The sequence below is a fragment of the Uloborus diversus genome, chromosome 9 (assembly GCF_026930045.1).
Source record: "Uloborus diversus isolate 005 chromosome 9, Udiv.v.3.1, whole genome shotgun sequence".
Lineage (NCBI taxonomy): Eukaryota > Metazoa > Arthropoda > Arachnida > Araneae > Uloboridae > Uloborus > Uloborus diversus.
Genome location: NC_072739.1, coordinates 71,413,317 through 71,427,092, shown reverse-complemented (window position 1 = coordinate 71,427,092; position 13,776 = coordinate 71,413,317).

Here is a 13,776-nt window from a genome sequence, read left to right as displayed (position 1 = left end):
CAGGTTCTGTCAAAATCCTGTTATTTACAGGCAATTTGTGGAAGTTTACAAACAATCGAAAAGCTCATATATTACTTCTTGATAATTTTATTTAAGTATATATGAGGCATTCAGAGCTAAACTAGATCAAGTTCATGAACACCTTATATTATAAGAGCACCGAGTACTAGCGTTTATTGAGGCGTTCAGAGTAAAAGTGGATCAAGTTGTTCATGGACTTGATCCACTTAAGCTCAAAATGCATAATATTTAGAATATATTACAATATTTTTGACAATGTTTCATTAAATATTATAATTGTGCACATTCCATACTGTATATTTTCATGGTTACTTCATATATCATGGCATAACTTTTTTAAGTTTTCTCGTTAATTAATGTTCTATTTTCATATGATATTTTGCATAAAAATTTGAAATTGTAGCTTGAAATTAATGAAATATGTTTTAGAATTTTCAAGTCCCTACTGCTTTCCTAAACAACTCTATATTGTCTTCAGTTTTGAAAATGTTCATTTTTTCTTGAATTACGTAAAATGAAAACAAAATTAACATAGAAGAAATATCTTTCTTACACATTTTCAGATACAAAACTATTTAAAATGCTAGGACAACTTGGCATTAGAATGGTGAATTTTTATGTGCCCTAAAAGGGTTCTTTTCCATATGAATTTTTTCCCACAATGTTTACAGATATGTAGTTCAGATCCCCTTTGTTCATGTTTAGTACAATGTACCTTGAATTTGTTAAAGTTAATAAAGATTTCTTTGCATACAGCACAGATGTACCTTGATTGAGCTGAATGTTTTTTTAAAACATGACGATTAAGAGATTTTTCATATTTGTATGAACTATTACAATACTGGCACAAAAATGGAGTTGCTGAGGGAGGATTTTCAGAAAGTTTGCCATTTTCTTTCAAATCTTCCACAGGATGTGTTGCTTTGTGCTTTGTCAGATCTGTCTTAAGTTTAAAACCTTCATCACAAATATCACAAATAAATTTGCACTCTTCAGTCAAAACTCCACCAAATTGTAGAAGTTTGCTAACTAAAAAGCTTCCTTTACAGCAAAGATCACATTGGTGCTTAGTTAAGTTCACTTTGAGTTCTGATATCACTTCAATTTCTGAATCATCGTCAGAGCTTACAACGGAAGACATCATCAAGTGCACCTGAAACAAGAAATCAAATGATAAGTTAAACTTGAACAGGGTTGGGTCCGTGACAAGTGTTACAATACTGATTTAAACTGTAAAAACCTGTTGACCCCCCCTCCCCCATCTCAAAACCCTTAGGGTTGAATGAGAGCTTGATGAAGATACATGTGAAATATGAACATTTATCATGTATTATGTTCAAATTTAACTAAAAGGGTGTAGCAAGCCTTTTAACTAATGAAAATGAAGGTCAGCAGGATTCAAATCTCTAAGATTTATGAAAATGCATCTAATCCAAAGAATAACACTAAGTATCTTACTGTCGCTCTGAGGCAATAACATGCACAAACATTGTGGTGTTTTTCCCTTAATAGTTAAAATTCAGTTAACTATTTGACTAACTGTTTTAAGTTAGGGGGCTTGGGTTCACACAAACGTAACTACAACCACCATAAATTTTTAATGACACAAAGTCGTATCAGCCGTTACTATTATGTTTCTCTGAACAAGATTAACATTATAAGTAGATCACATGCACAAATCAGAACTCAAGCCAGGTGGACAAATGCTCTTGTGACTCTTAAATAGGTTGAAATCTGATATGCCTGTACCCAAAAGTAACGAAAAAAAAATGCAGTATTTTTTGTGTGACTCTAAGCCCTCGAGTTACGGAACATTTTTTGACCCTAGTTAATACACATAAACTCTAGATTATTTTTGAAATAAATTAAGAACTAAGAAATATCCATACAGGGTGCAGCAACGATTTGAGAACACACAATCTAGGTGCTACATTTTTCTTTGTGTTGTAAAAACATAGCTCTTTTTCGTTGCAAATAGACTAAACAACCTATCCTTATTCGGGAAGTGAAGAGGCATGCTATTATAGTGTCCTTGGCTGAATGCGGGGCACACCGATTCAAGTATCATTATATTCGTCAAAAAAGCATATACAAAGCATTTTTTTGTGCAACATAAAAGTTGTAATAATAGATGTGACATGAAAAATATGAAGACAAAGATTTAAAGCAAACTTTCTGTATATAAAGTTACATGGATGCAAGAAGCTCAAAATTTCATTGTTCAGTTAATGATTCAATGAAACCCACGGGGGAAATCTCAGTTATGTGGAAGCAAACTAAAAGCAAAAAGAAAACACAATAATGATCAAACAAGAAACAACAATATGTCGTGGAAAACTTTTAACAAGAAACTAAAGGGATCAAAAAAATGTTTAATGTTAAAAAAAAATTTGTGTTAAAAGATTTGTATTAAAGTGCGTCCGGATCGCTATATCACTACGTATAACAGATTTTTTTATGAGTGTCATACATTTTTTCGTGTTAATCATATTTCACTGTACTGATTTATAACTTTATTTTGCCCAACATAATTCTGTATTTCAGTTTTTTTCTCCGCATAGTCCCACGGAAAACCTTTTCCATTTAGCAGTTCTTTCTCTAGCTGGATTATGTGGTTTCTATTTACAAATTTATGTGCCATGTGGTGATGTAAAATACCTGGGTATTTATTATTAGGGGTAAATACCCAGGGTATATACCCGGGTATTTATTTCAAAAATTTATATTCAACTAAAATACTTTTCTGTATGTATTCCACTATGTATATATACAGGGTGTTTTGTTTTAGCCTTCAAGGCCTCTATTTTTGCAACCGTTAGTCCTAGATGCATACTTCCAATTGCAAAAATGTTCAAAATCAGATGCAGACTTAAAATATTGAAAATTTGAAGCAAAAATAAAAATGAGTAAAAATATACAAATTATAACTTTTTACACAGACCCCAGGTCCTTTGACTTTCATTTAGTGATGTAAAATACCTGGGTATTTATTTTTAGGGGTAAATACCCAGGGTATATACCCGGGTAAATACCCAAAATGGGTATTTACCCGGATATATATTTTTGAAATAAATACCTGGGTATTTATTTCAAAAATTTATATTCAACTAGAATACTTTTCTGTCAATTCCACTATGCATATATATAACCAACCATATACAAAACAATAAATTTTTGCCCAAAAATTGTATTTTGATCACATATTTAAAGAATTATTGTGTGAAACAACTTAGCAATCTAATATGATATTCACATTAAATGTGTTGGATATGTCCCCATCTTTCTTTTTTGTTTTTCACTTTTCAAAGCAAAATTTAAAGTTTTACCAGTACAAATACAAAGTGAGTGGAAAACTAACGCCTCCTAAATACTAAATGCCTATCGCGTTCTCCCTTTTAACATAGAGCAAAATGATCTCAGTAAGCATATTTTCGGTCTTCTGGCTACTGCCAACAATCGAAGATCGAAAGCATTAGAAATTAAAAGCAGAGAAAACAATTGGTTAACTTCTAAATTTAAATTTTGAAATTAACCAATTAACAATTTGATTTGAATTGTTTGGATCCATCGCCATAGTAACACCATCTATGTATTGCCGTCAGGTAGTAGCGTTGTTTGTGTACCGGCGGAGGATCACTTTTAAACAAATGTGATAGGCATTTAGTATTTAGGAGGCTTTGGACAAACTGATTACAACTCAAAGCCAAAACTAACTAGTAGCATGATATTATGAAAAATCAAAGATGAAAAGTTGTGCTACCGCCATCTATGTGACAAAATTAAACTTAAATCCCTTTGCTTTACCCTATAAAAAATTAAACTATCCTGCCATCCTATTTAAGTTTTAGAAGAGTTCATTCTAAATTCTGACAGTTTTTTTGATAAGATTTCGTTACGCCTCTAATTAAAGAAATTATAATATATAAATTTTTATATTTTTAAATTTTCATTTTACAGTTTATGTTTTAAAAAGAAAATCATCACCTTTTGATATTATCTAAAGTTTTTTTTGGCAAAATTCGCAATTACTAAGGGATTTACCCTGCCTTTGGATAAAACCCAAAAAAATGTTTACCTTCCCACCTGACATCCCTAATTGCATGTATTAAAAATAGTCTGAATACATTTTCATCATGAAGTACCGGGGAGCAAATGCAAATGAGCAAGGCAACAAAAAACAATATTTTGTTTTTTGTTTTTTTGCTTATTAATGTGAAAACTGTTTCTATATTTGCCACGTTATCACTTAAACAGCAATAAAATAAATAAATAAATAACATCATAGTCTTAATAACTTCTCAGTAAATTCTTCCAAGCATCCCTCATGCTTCCTTTTTTTTCATTTTGGATATGACTAACCTAGATTGTGATTTTGAAATCCTAAAGTTCATCATTGAATTGCTCATACTTGTCCAATTATGACATTGAAAAAAAAGATTCTTTGGTTCACGATATGTTTCTTTCATAATTTCATCAAATCTTCCGATAAAAAATATTATAAACTGTGTAATACATATGTATGAATCAGTTTTACCAATTATTTCATATTTAGATTTAAAAAAAAAAATTCAGGCTCACGTTTTGCATTTTTTTGTAAAATACCCAGTTTTTGGGTATTTACCCAGGGCTTGGGTAAATACCCGGGTAAATACCCAAAAAATATTTACCTACCCACTGGGTATTTACCCAATCCACATCACTACTTTCATTTGGGGAAATAATCTCCATTGAAAAACAATTACAAAAAAAGTTTGACATTAGTACGACCAATATTCACTGAGATATGAAACGCAGCGTTTTGTGACTTACACCACTTTACACTCGCCCTCAGTAACATCTTTTGGGGGAAAATATAGCAGTTAATGAGTGTTTATATAAAATTATATGTGTGCAGAGTGTGGTTTTTCAAATTGTTCAAGGTAGCTGTTTTGCGTATCACGGCATAACATTTGCATGAATTTTTGAATAGAAATGAAAAATGTAAATACCTTGTGTTTTTTACTTTGCCAACCTATCATTCTTCTGAAAGGGTAATAAGTTCTAATCTCATCTTCTGCATGGTCCCTTAAAACTTTCAAATGGAATATCTCCTTGAGTTTTGATTGCACAAATGTCAAGTTTTTTTGTGTCAGTAAGTTTTAAATGCAGATCATTTCTCTAAATATAAGTTAAGGGACCTAGGGCCATATAAAAAGTTAAATTTTGTATTTTTTGACTCATTTTTATTTTTGCTTCAAACTTTCAATATGTTTACTCTGCATCTGATTTTGAATATTTTTGCAATTGGAAGTATGCATCTAGGACTAACAGTTGCAAAAATAAAGGTCTTGCAGGTTAAAACAGAACACCCTGTATAACCAACCATATACAAAACAATAAATTTTTCCTAAAATTTGTATTTTGATCACATATTTAAAGAATTATTGTGTGAAACAACTCAGCAAGCTACTATGATATTCACATTAAATTTGTTGGATATGCCTAATCAATGTTGATAGCAAATTTTACATATAAAAAGCCATTCTACAAAAAGTAAAAAGCTTAACTGGTTACAAAGAAAAAAAAAGGAAACATCTTTTCCGATTATGGCATTGAGAAGAAAGATTCTTTGGTTCACGATGTGTTTCTTTCATAATTTCATTAAATCTTTCAATAAAAAATATTATAAACTGTGTAATACATATGCATGTATCAGTTTTAACTAATTATTTCATATCTAGATTTTAAAAAAAAATTCTCATTCACTTTTTGCATTTTTTTTTTTTTTTTTTTTGTAAAATACCCAGTTTTTGGATATTTACCCAAGGCCTTGGGTAAATACCCAAAAAATATTAACCTTCCCGCTGGGTATTTACCCGATCCACATCACTAGTGCCATGTAGTACTTTCTTTTTCTATAGTTTTGTTATTTGTTTCTATTGTTTCAGGCAAATTTTCTATTTTTTAAAAGAGTATTTATTTTCTTGTTTTAATCAGTTTTAATTGTTTCAAGTTTACTTCCACACAATTCTGAATTTTTCTCTCGGTTTCATTGAATTATTGATTGAACAATGAATTTTTGAACTTCCTACAATCATTCCTCTCCTGTAGAATTTTTTTCAATAGTTTGCCATGAGAATTAAAAAAGACAAAAGTAGTCTGCAAGGTAGACCAACATTAGATTAGCCGTAATACCAACTATGAGTCTGCAAAAACTTGTAATTTTTTACCAAATTAAAAAATGACAAGGAAATCACAAGATAAAAATCTTCAAAATAAAATAGAAAACTGAGGCATAAGTAAGGTGGAAGCAAGTGCATTTGATATCTTAGTCACTGGGGACTCCTGCATAGCTTTGGGTGCATTTTTTCTTTTACCTTTTTTTTCTACTACTTTCAACTAGGCTTGCCAGATTTCTGAAATGTTCAATCGGAACACCAGAATATCCCCCCCCCCCCCGGTTGGAAGCATTCAAAAGGAAGCACACCCTTGACTGGTTTTCAGCATGTTTTAGAAGGAAGTTCATTCCCTATGATATGAATAAATACTAAATATGAGCCTAAACTAGGGGTAATAATAGATGAAACAATCAGATAAATTAAAACATTTTACTTCTTTCATGTTATATTTATGGTTACTTTAAGGAAAAATACTTTGAATGAGAAAGAACAAGAAGTTCTGTCTAGAACTAAACGAGTCTACTTTCCCATATACCAATATTGACTTTCTAGTATCTGATCAGTATTCTCAAAATTAGCTAAAATCGTAAATTATTTCAAACATATTTTTTTAATATTTTAAGCTGATTTCAAGAAATAAAGTATGCCTCACTCATCTAAAGAATTAGATACGTAAAAAATAAATAAAAGAACAAATAAAATATCAGCACCTTTTAAACAAAGCAGCTAAGTACATTTTTTCCATCAAAAAAACAATCTTCAACCGCTTTCAAAAAGGAAAAAAAAAGAATTCAAATTAAAAGCCCATTAAAATAAATACATCATATCAAAAAAAAAAATTGTTTGTTTTTCGCCTCGTCAAAAATTGTTTTAAGAATGAATTAATGTGCTTTCAAAAATAAATAAAAACAATAAAATGTCAACTTAAAGAAATAATTTTCATTGTCGAAAAAAAATCGTCTGTGCATATCTTTATGTAGAAACATAAAGGACTCCGAATTTCTCCGCCAAAAACTGAACACATAAATTAAAACTTTAGCTTGAAAATAAAATCAAAACATATTAAAAACAATTGTTTCACAGCAAAAACCATGGCTGCGGAGTCAGAGTTGGAGTCCATCTGATTTTGGGACAAAAGAGTTCGATTCGAGAGCCGAAAGTTTTAAATTCAAAGACTATGAGTTGGAATCGGTCATTTCCCCAAAATGTTCGCAAGTCTGCCAATATTTGCAGAGTCGGAGTCGGACTTATTATTTAATACAGGAGACGGAGTCGAATTTCCCAGATTCGGAGTCAGTCATATTTCTTCCGTCCATAAATTTTTGCCAAAGCTACGAAGTCAGATTCAAAGTTGGGGAGTTGGAGTCCGAGTAATTTTCGGGCACAGAAATCGGAGTCAGGAGCCCCAAAATTGTCGGAGTCGGGAGTAGGTCGTCAAGAGCTATTTCCAACAAAGTTTGTTTCAAGTAAATCTGCCTTTAAGTTCGGAATCTATATTGACTTTCAGTTTCCCTGTAGGTGCTAATGTTAAGAGATTTGAACTGTTCAAAATTAAACAAAAACTTGTTCAAATCAAAAAGATATTTTTAATACATGTTTTTCATCAAAAGCTTTTCCCAACAAAGTTTGTTTGGAGCCCTTCGTCTCTAAGTTCAAGATTTATTTTTGCTTTGAATTTCCTCGTAGGCGCTAATGTTAAGTTTTTTTGAACTGTTCAAAATTAAACGAAAAATTGTCCAAATCAAAAAATGAATTATGGGAATGAGAAGCCCTCACCGAGATCTTTCCAACAAAAAAAAATTTGTTCGAATCGGACAATTCATTCAAAAATTATTAGGGGAGGGACAGACAGACATTTTTCCCCATCTCAATACCCTACTATCCATTTTTTAATTTTTCAATATTTATCTAACTATTTTATTTATTTCTGACTTTTTTTTTTGTTTTTCTGGATATTTTTAAGATGCATTAAGCCTTCTTTCATGCTTTTTTCTTCTTTCTCTGACTTTTACTGGGAAAGTAGGCTAAAAACTGGAACAATATTTACACATATTTTCCATTGCTAGGACTTTTTATAGTAAGTCTTACTTGGTGGTTGGTAACAATCTTCAAACTGATTCAATATAAATTTTTAAAGTTTATATTTCCAATGTCAAAGTAATTATTCTAAATAATCCTTCAGATTTCATTTATTTTTTGACTTTTTTGATCATCTGTAATCAAATTTATCCTTCACAAGGAATTGAAGTAAACCAGCAAGGACAACGGGATTTTGCCTGAAAACTGGGACTGTCAAGGTCAAACCATTATATCTGGCAAGATTACTTTTAACAGTAGGTACTTTTCCGCTTTAAATTTGAGAAACTCAGCAAGAAAGTAGATCTGCAACAGGTGTCACAGCACTGCGCTGTTTCTGTTACCAGGCGTTAATCATAAAGAAAATAAACATCTGCTTTTATTTTTTATTTTTTTTTCAAATTTTTAACACACACACCTTTATTACTACATCTCTATCACTACTTTTATATTGCAGAAAAAATACAATATGTTTAAAGATCCATTTTAAGTTAGGCAGGACATTTGAAGTGGGCATTTAAAATACTGTAAACCTTCGTTTTTCGCGGGGATAATGTTCCATGGAAATGTCGCGTAAATTGAGACCTAATAATAATCAAGGCAATTTAGACAGTGGAAATAATAAAAATTCTGACAAAGCCAAATTTTTGTAGAGACCTTGTGTTTACCATTACAAATAAAGTGCCAAAAGTCCCCATCCATCCCATGTGAGCTAAAAAAGTTATTTGAGGTCAAAGATCAAAATTTTAAGTTTTTCGGATTTTTCTCAAAAACTAAGTTTTATCAAAAAGTACCTCAGATCAAAGTTGTAAATCTCAAAATTCTCTATAAAAATGGTCCTTATGATTTTTTTCTTCAAGATCAACCGTTTCCCAGATATTACGTACTCTCAAAAGACAGCCAGTCACTTACGGAATCCCCTCTACTCGCATGGCCTTGAATAACACCTGGCCATTCTAGTCCGCATAGCATTGTTCACGTACCCAGGGGACCAGGGGTGCTCCCCCACCCCAAGGGAAAGGGCACATCATCTAAATACTGCGAAGAACCCCCCAAAAACAAGTCTCCCCCTCGAAAATGAGAAAAATATCCATCAAAACAACCCCTCTAAAAATTTTGATTGTGCAGACTGCTGCACAATCAATGCTGCAGGGGTGGGCACCCCTGACGTACCTGCTTCTTTTAGAGTTAACTATGCAGCTTGAGCGAATAAATGCATTTATTACAAGCGTCTAGTGTTGTTTGTGCTGCTCAATATTTAAGAAAAATGTCACAATTTGGCTTTATTTGGAACAAACTTTTGACTAATGGTGAAACTGTTGTGGTCAGTCCTGGAATGCCAACTTTAATCCATGCAAATGTTGGAAGAAGTGATAAGCTTGATGATTATTTATGAAGTCAAAAGTCCGTTACAATTTACGCGTATTGCAGAACATCATACAACCAGAAAAAATCAACCTCTGCAGCAACGTGAGGATGAACAGGCCAGTACTTAAAAGGAAGTCCACCTCATACATACTGGAGTGTGATTAATTGATTTTGAATCTAGCTTTTGTTTTAAAAAACATTGCTTATTTTTTGGTGATGAAGATGATGAGAAGAAGAAAGAGTAGAATTATCACAGAAAAATTCATAAAGCAGGTACTAAATCATACTAAAAATTAATGCGTGCAAGGACAGCTTTTGAAACATCATCAGAACGATCTTTATAGCTAATTTAAAAAGGGATTCTTTGAATGTAAGTGTAGAAACTTAATGAATTTTTCCACGATAGTTCTGCCCTTTCTTCTTCTCAGCCTTTTTACCCACTTCATCGCCACAAAATAAGCAGTGTTTTTTAAAACAAAATCTGGATTCAGATTCACTTAATCGCTCTAGTACGAGGGGGACTCACTTTTGAAGTACTGGCCTGTTCATGATCATCCTCATGTTGCTGCAAGTGAACTTTTCCAGGTGTATGATTTTCTGCAACTCATGTGAATTGTAACTGTGTGTTTGCTTCTTAAATAATCAGCAAACTCATCACTTCTCGCAGCACTTGCATCGATTAAAATTGGCATTCCACGACTGCCCACCACAACAGCTTCACCTTCAGTCAAAAGTTTATTGCAAATAAAGCAAAATTGTGACATTCAGGGATCATACTCTATTTGGATGAAAAAATTCCATGACTTTTCCAAGACTTTTTCATGACTTCAATGAAAATTTTCATGACCTTGTTACACGAAGAGAATAGCACTATTAAATCTCAAACTTGCTAATTTTTGGAAATGAGCATTAACAAAACGTCTACCTGAATGCCACAGCCTCATTAAAGGACTTACTCGTAATGGAAAAAATATAAGTGTACACTTAAAAAAACTTCTTCATTTTATTCAATTTGTCTTCATCACATAAATTTAAGTAACGTAAAAATGCAGTGAAACGAATATGATAATGCTTAAATATCTAACATTTTTTTTATAAACAGGCAGAATGATGTTGAATGGGACAAAGGTTGAATGAGTGAGTCATCACTAAGTTTCAATAATTTGCTTCAAAAGTTGCCTTTTAGTATCCCAACAGAGCATTTAATCATCCACGTAACTTGACAGTATTTTGGTTCTTTAAAAGTACAGCCGCATAGTTTAGTTCTTTATGTTTCTAAACCAGATCTTTTTTGATTTATTATTGAATGATTTTTTCAATCTTCTGATTTAAAAGTATACTTGTTTTGTTTACTTATTTGCACATTTTCAAGTGTATATAAATTAATAGGTTCAGAAATTCCAGAACATGTTAGATTCCTTACATTGAGCGTAGCAGTGAGTCGCATGGATTAGTTTTGCAGGCCGTACGTTGGCTACTCTTTTAAAGGATTAGAATTCCTCTTTTTCTGTATTCTATCGCCTGACTAAAGATCTTTATTTTCTAAAATCTTCAATAAATTAAGATAAATTCTGATTAATTTAATAATAAAGCTCTTACGAGTGATGGAATCGAACTCGGATGCAATTGAATTGCCTTTTTTGAGTGGGCGTGGCAAAACCAAGAACGTGCAAGTTTGCTACTACAGAATATGAAACATAAGAAGTGTTGAAAAGTTTATTCAAAATCAGTGATGTCCAAGCAGAAAAACCACATTGCAAAAAAGGCAAGCAGCTGTGGTTGAAGTGGATGCAATGAGATTTCAAAATTCAGATATTTTCTACTTTTAATAGCTTTTATGCGCTATAGGGTTAAATCACTCAAGATTTCAAATGTTCTTTCCGTTCTTTTACTCTTTATTCCGGACATTTTTCCATGACTTGAAATAAATCTCCATGACTTTTAATGAAAATTTCAATTTTCCATGTATTTTCCAGGTCTGAAATTCGCTTATTTTTTTCCCATGACTTTCCAATATTTCCATGACCCGTACGAACCCTGGACATTCTTCTTAAATATTGATCAGCACAAACAACACTAGAAGCTTGTATTTTAAATACTTTTATTCACTCAAACTGCAATTTTAACTCTAAAAGAACCAGGTATGTCAGGGGTGCAGACATAGAAGTCTGCGCAATCGAAATTTTTAGAGGGGTTGTTTTGAGGGATATTTTTCTCATTTTGGGGGGGGGGCTTGCTTTTGGGGTGTCTCCACAATATTGAGGGGGTGCGCCTTTGCCCTTAGGGGGTGGGCGCCCCTGGGTACATCAACGACGCCACATTGACTAGAATTGCCAGATGCTATTCAAGACCATGCAAGTAGAGGGGATTCTATAAATGACTGGCTGTCTTTGAGAGTACGCGATATCTGGGGACCATTCATCCTAAATTATAAGGACCATTTTTAAAGAGAATTTTGAGATCTACAACTTTAATCAGAGGTACTTTTCGATAAAACTTACAGTTTAAGAAAAATCCAAAAAAACCCTAAAATTTTGACTTTTGACCCCAAATACAGTGTACTCCCGATTATCCGTGCTAATCACCGGGCGGCGTAGCACGGATAATCGAAAAACATGGATAATCCAAAAAATCATTTAAGGAATATGCATGGTAACTATTTAAGGGGAAATTAGAAAAAACTATGTATATACTCACACAAACCAGGAACTTTTCTTCAAAATGTATTGCTTAAAAAAAAAAAAAAAAATTCGGTGATACATTTTGTTTTCTTTGTTTGTTTAAATTGTTGCGTATGTCCGTACGAATTTTTCTTACTACAATTATTTCTCCGTAATCGTAACTTCTTTCACTCATGTAATCCAATAAATGTTCCATAGATTGTAGAGCAGCAGAATGTGAAATTGTATTTTCTTCATGTTCTTCATCTTCGTTTTCGGTATCATCACTTGCATTTGATTCAGTAACAAGTTCAATTATATTTTCGTCAGTTAGACATTGAAATCCTGATTCACATTCGTCGCTTTTAAACCACTCTTCGACATTTTCAGCATCAACGGATTCGAAACCTTTGATTTCTTTAACTTCCTCAATGATGTTATCGATATTATCGATAACATCATTGAAGCTTTAGAAAAGTGCGATTACGAAATGATGCACGGATAATCGGGAGTATACTGTAATTGTTTTAGCTCACATGGGATCAATGGGGAATTTTGGCACTTCACTTGTAATGGTAAACCCAAGGTCTTTACAAAAATTTGGCTGTCTGAATTTTTTTATTTGATCATTACTTTTATGTCCAAATTGACCGGACAATAACAGTATTAAAGTACGGGTTTGGTTCCGTAGATAACAAAATACTTCATTCTAGTGATCTAAATTTTATCTGTACTTATATCGACTTTTATGCACAATGTGCATAGAGAAAACATAAATTAATTTCATGTTCTGTTTATAAAGAGGAGCTGGCTATGATAGTTTTTTGGAAGCCATTAGGAATTTTTCTCTTACTCTTTGAAGAGCATTAACGCATCCATTATCACTCGCGTCATTTCCATGATAGAATCTTCCTTCACTAACAAATTAGAAAGATCATTTCTATTGTCTAGGAATGGCTCAAAATTTTCAATGTGAAAGTTTTTGTTTGTGTGTCATCGATGTCGGTATCCTTGTTGTTTTTGTCCTCCTTTGTCACTCCTAAAAGCTCTTCTTCCAGAGAGTTCTCGCATAAAATGTCTCCAGTGGCCCAAGCTCAATTATTAGCACAAACAAAATGCAGTTGATTACATGTAATCTGCAATCTTTAGGAGTTTGGATTTTGAAAGAGGGGAAAATGTTATCTGTTCTCATTGCCGCATCTGCGTAAAACCAAAACTCATCCGAGTAAAATAAAATGAAGTCAAATCCTAAACAACGTAAAATAATCCCGGGTAAAATGAGGTTCTATTGTATAGTAATATAAACCCTTGTTTTATTGTGCTTGTCAGGAAACAACAATAATGTGATATAACTGGTTTTGTTCCTAGATTTGAAAAAAAAAATACTAATTTTTCTGTGAAATATTACATGATTTTCTGCAATGTCATATGTGAAGCTCTTTTTTTTAAACATAATTTCTCTGGAGACTCGGGTAATCGCACGCTATATCCAA